Source organism: Anarhichas minor, unplaced genomic scaffold, assembly GCF_050575085.1.
Source record: "Anarhichas minor isolate MPS153535 unplaced genomic scaffold, ASM5057508v1 ptg000050l, whole genome shotgun sequence".
Lineage (NCBI taxonomy): Eukaryota > Metazoa > Chordata > Actinopteri > Perciformes > Anarhichadidae > Anarhichas > Anarhichas minor.
The window spans coordinates 819855-825918 of NW_027466496.1; positions in this window are offsets into that span (position 1 = coordinate 819855).

Genomic DNA, 6064 nt, shown 5'->3' on the forward strand with positions numbered 1-6064 from the left:
GGTACACGCTGCCGACTTGAGTTTCTTCACAAAATTAAGAGTAATATTTGTAAAGGTGGTCGATTGGGCAAATGTTCAAAATGTATTTTTCTGCTTTGGTGTGGAGTTGTATCCTCTTTTTTGTGGCGTTCTCTTCCTTAACTCCAATGTTTCCAAAGTCCTGCTTTAACTCTGACATTAATAAATGTCCTTTCCCACCGCGCAATGCATAAATAACACCCCGTTCCAGTCTAGCTCACTGCTGTCTTGCTTCGCCCAAGCACTCCCAAATACTTCAGAGCTTTGCAACTGCTTGCTCACAAAAACAAAAATACCTGGACACTCAACAACCAAAGATTGCACGACCAGAATTATAGAGGCGATGACACTCGAAATAACTGAAAGGTTTCACTGAAGTTTTCACACTGGCATTATAAATGAGTCAAATATGCCTCTTTGTTATTCTAACATGAGTGAGTAGTTCTGGCAAGGCTTAGGCGCACAAAACGCACGCTTTGTCTGACTTACTTCAACTTGGATTGCCAGTGCAAGAAAATCACAGAGGGTCCGGTCCACAATGAAGGCATGTTCTCTGACAGATGTATCCATCACCTTCGTGTACACTGGAAACTGAACTGGCACCTCCTCCCTCTGAAGTACTGTGTGCCTAGTAGCCATTCGTGTATTCTTGGAAAGCCACATTTAGGGAGACAACAGAGGATAGGAGGGTTGCAAGTTGCAATTATTCCCCACTGTAATTTCAAGGAGCAATTCCAGTGACTTCTAATGGCACTTGGTTTTCACTCTTGATTACTTTCAGTAGACATGGACAGATAGCACACATTTCAACTGGCTGATTAGTGTCCTAAATGTTTAAACACCCCCTGAAAACAGTAATTGGGTCATTTTAAACAACCTGCAAATTTTCTCCTCAGTCACATTTTCCACCAAAGCTGGCAAACTATTGAACACATATGTCTGTGGCTTTACAAGTAGTCCGCACACTACGGTACGTAATTCCAATTTGGTTTACATGGCGAAATAAAGTCCAAGTCTGGAGTGAAAACATCATCTTAAATGAGGGGCAGATTATGGGTGCAGAGACTGAGGTTTTAGAAAATAATTTAGATTGTAATGGCGTAAGGTGTTGACATTGAGCTAACGCTGAATTCACGTAATGGCCACCTTTCATAGCCAGATCCTTTAATACACATTGAATGATGAAGTACCCCGGGGCAAAAACAGGGTGTTGCCTGCTGGATCCATGATGTATAATGAATGTCTGCTTTTCAATTTTACATGCACTGTCCTCAAAAAAGACACACAAGTCTTCCATTTAAAGGCTGCTGATCTTATGCTGCCTCCTCACTACAATATCTTATTTATTCAAAAGCAGAGACATTTGATTTGCACCGTTAGTGATGTGTTTTCTGTAAAAGGGATCAGAGTTAAATTGGAAGTTTAAGGAGAAAACAAATGTTATGAGTGCATGGAAATACAACTTTAACTACAACCGCCCCAGGCCAGACCAAACCCTCATACAAATGAACTCCAGGAGATGTGATATAAAACGATACAAGACTGAGCATGTAGGCTACAAAAAACATATACAGAGATTAGATGCAGGAACAGAGCAAGAACAACGTCTTCTCACAAATACACTGACGTAGTGCATTTAAATGAAATCGTCTTGGATGGAGGAGGTAGGGTGACGTTAAACTGAGGTTTCCTTCCCGGCATTGTATGAAAACAAAGCTCCAGATGTTGGGATACAGAGTGTAACATATCTAATATTAATCAGTATATGGATATATTGGAGATTTGGGCCTTTATTAAAGGGATACTCCACTGATAACACAATTACAAAGTTTAGGAAATATCAGTGACCTATAAAAAACAAAACAATGGTCAGTTCATTTCAATTGAATCAGCAGATTCATTTACAAGGGCAACATAAAAACGCTCAAAGAAATCTTTTGTGCGTCTTCAACTTTGACACAAAAGTTTGCACTGTTGAACAATAGCAACCCATCTTGACAGTGCTGACCTTTGAGGGAACTGAGAGCCGGAGAGTCCAAAAAGGACAACTCTATTGTTGCTTATTAGCTGTGTTTCATCATCGGCTTTTATGTAACCCTCTCCTGCCAGAGTACGGTCATAAACTGCTCCATGAAAGTTGAATGGGCAATGAGGCAGGAGTCGATGGTGCAAATACGTCTCTTGAATAGACTGTGTCCTGTTAGAAACCGACCTAACAAGCTTGCTGGTTAGCAAGCTCAGTGAGCTTGTTTTTCCTCCCTTCAGTAACTCTTTGTTGAATTAAATGATTGAAACGGCCCAGCAAGGACACAATAGAAAGAAGCTTAGAAAGCTGTTGTGAGTGACTAGTGCTGGAAAGTTCCAGGCTTACTGATGTGTTAGCTGTTAGCTTGCCAGCTACAGTAGTTTATCAGCAGTTCTTTAGAACCACATATTTAGATGCCTGGATGAACGCCGCTGTGACCAGCCTTTAAGTCCTCTTGCATGGGTCACACACTAAAAACACTGGGTTCTTCACTTTCCCTGCAGCCGTTCAATAAGATCTTTCACTACACTCCCTTTGCCTGGTAAACAGCGCACATTTCTTACTCCACACCCCCAGTTCGTAGTCTTCCCAAGCCCAAGCTGAGATAACCCTGATGACATCACTAATACATCATCAAGATTACTTTCTGAGAATTAGCCAATCTCCTCCAAAGCCACAGACGGCATCAAATTACTGTTTTCGCAGGCTGAAGTGTAGTTTCTCTTTACGTCGAGTCAACTGATTTTGATGTGTAAAACTTGTGGGGTGGCCCTTGAACCATGAATAAGACTGTAAATGATTTTTGTATTGATAGGCTCTAATGGCGGTCTCATTTTGTGTATTTAAATGCGTGGCATATCCCAGAGTTCCTTCTGTAAAAGTTATAAGTGTGAATTATTTTTAAGCTCCTGTATCGCTTGAGCACATAAATTGCCAATATCTGCACACTGTCTCGGCTGTCTGCAACTCCAGACTTAAAATATTGGTGTTTGGTGCCAGTCTTCGAAAACCATTATTGGTCAAACCCAAGTGACCAGCAGAACGACAAAGATCAGAGGACACAGAAAGGCGGCGCACTGGGGAACGCCTGCAGAGCTCCTGCCACCGACCCCTGTGAAGCAGCACATCATGATTAATGATGTCGTGCTTCCTACCTGTTGGATCGTTTTGAACGCCCACAATGGTCAACAGGCAGGAGTCTCAAATGTAGATTTAGTGAGCCAAAGCAGAGGCTGTGGAGAAGGTGGAATAACACAAAAGAGAAGCCAGTGACAAGTCCATATGTTCCCATCCCTAGAGACGGCCGTTCTCACCTACAGGTTTAGACAACAGTGACAAGGTCACGGGAGGTAACAGGGGTTCACTTCAGGCCAGACGGAAAACATACATATTGTGTATAACCTGAGCAAATAAACCCTCCCCGACCTTAATTAAAGTGATTGCATGACTGGGTCATTCATAGCATGTTTGCACAAGCCGTTAGTAAAAGTGAACTTCCCCCGTTAAATGAAAATAAGCACAAATAAACGATAATTACACAGATCCCTAACCCTTCATATGGCTCTTGCTGCTTAGTCACGTCCTTCGAATCACTACCTTGGATAAACCCAAAGGGAACACACAGCTGAGGACCTCAGACGCTGTGACTCATGAACCCATAATGTGACAGCTTTTATAATGGAAGCCAATGAGAGGGTGGAGTAACCAGCAGTGGCATGGCTATATACAGTAAGAATCTTCTTTTTTTTTCTCTTCATTCTAAATGTTACTAAAAACAGCTTGGATTGTGTTCGGTTTGAATCTGATGGAATAATTATTGTTGCAGCAGAAAGCACTGATGTTGACTTCAGCTTCAGGCAGCTCCAAGGAGAAGATGTTCTGCAAAAAAGAAGATGGGCATCTGTATTCAGGAATGCAAAGAAAGTTACTTCTAAGGTGTTCGAAAAACGAATGGGGTAAGAATAAATCTAAAACATTTGACATGGCGCCATTTAGGTGGTGTGATGTTGCAGTGGAGGGAAGATACATTCTTTACAAGCATCCAAAAACAGGTGTAGAGTATCCTGCAGCAGACGGTTGGTAATAGGTTTAACTATACCCATGCCAGGAGCTGTAAAAAAGAAATATAGTCCAAGCGACTTTCTTTCCTCTGAAGGCAAAGTCACAAATTCTGCAAATGTGGCAAGAAGATTTTAATTGACTTCCATGGCGTTTGACTTATTTGTCAAATTTCTTAGACAAAAGATTGAATAGTTGGACGCTAAGGCTGGATTACCAAGCGGGACCCCGAGCGGCCCCAAAAGCTAAATTCACTGCACATCAATAGGTTTTCGTATTGAATTTATTTTGCAAATTCTGCACCATAAAACACTAAGGCGGGTTCTGCAGGATTGCAAAGTAATGCAAATGAAGTCAACCAGATGCACTGGACTTAATTGGAACTTTGGGTGACAATTTCACAAATGCACATGTATCTGTAATGGCTTGTAACTGATCTATGAAACATACGTTCATGTTTTATGAACTGTTAATAAAGCCATTAGTTCGCTTACTAATTACTTTAACTAAAAGGTTCCTCATTAGATATAGTGCTTCCAAGACAGGCAACATAAAATACCCTAGTAATCCCTGGAGCCAGCATTAGCTCTGTGAGGAGATGTGTTCTCCCATGTCAGCTGAAATACATTTGTTTCAAGAAAAGTAACATTATCACACTCCACCGTGGAGTCGGTGATTTCGACAGCCTCCTTTTTTTCTTTTTTTTTTGCAGCGTGATGCCTCCCTCCCTCCCTTTCCCTCCGCTGGCCCCCGGCCCCGGAACCGGCGTAGACCATCAACAGTATGTTCGCAGGCTCAGGCCGCGTGCTAGGAAACATGAGCAGGGTGAGATATTCAGAGTCCCGGGCAGCAAGTTGCGGGCCGCTGGATAAAGCGGAGGAGGAGACGGCGGTCCGTGTGGTTTGAGCTCAGGATCTCAGGACGGGAGCATGTGAGCAGGGAATGGGAGACTGGAAACGGGATTATTGTTCTACACGGCAGAGAGACGCAGGAGGGGCCCGGGACAGGTAACTGACCGAGATACACTGATGGATGTTTTTTTTTTTTTAGGAATGGACCGATAGGCTTAGCTTTCAAATGGTACTCAGGTTATTAAGGTTTAGAATGAGGGATGTAGAAAAGGATAAAACAGTTTATCCAACTTTGAATGGACAGTGCTGAGTTTAAACTGCTCTTTATTCTGATATAAATCTCCACGACTTTAAGCCGTAATATAATATACAATATTAATTCTTAACCCACTGCCGGCATGATGTTTTTGTGTATTTCATCACTACATGGTTCTCTGTGCTACATATTTGGCAACGGGGTGCTGATGGCACCGCATCACGGCGCGTCTCTTTCCCCGTGACAAATTCAATATTCAACCCCCCCCCCCCCCCCCGCCCCCAGAGCATTTCCAAATTGAAAGTGAAGAGAAAAACAAAATGTCACACTTGTGGAACTTGCGGGGTTTGTTTGTTTAGCATTGCATAAAGGAGAGCACCAACCAAAATAAACCATCCGGGGTTTTTGTAGACTTGCTACCGCAGCGCAGAAGAGACAGGGCAGAAATATTCAGGATGCTTGAACTGGAATTCTGAAACGCATAAAAACATTTTTTACAACCTAAACCACCGAGCCTGTAGCCTAGATTTACGGCAGTAAATGATACGTTTACCCTAGTTGTTAGTTGAAAATCAAGTGAAACTGCATGTATGAAACAGAATTGAGTAAAATTCTGTCACATCTTGTATGAAAAATCAAGTTTGAAGCTGAGCAAGAGAATAGTTAGTCTTGTGATGAGGGTTTTATTGTCATTGCGCTCGATTAAAATGAAATGTATTCACCAATAACAGTTATAATGGACCTGCTGTCTGCACTGACTGTCATTTGACATTTTATTCGTTTGTTTGCTGCTTTACAAAATCCGATAACTAACGGATGCTTGGTCTTCGCGTACATCCCTTGATATGAATTGGA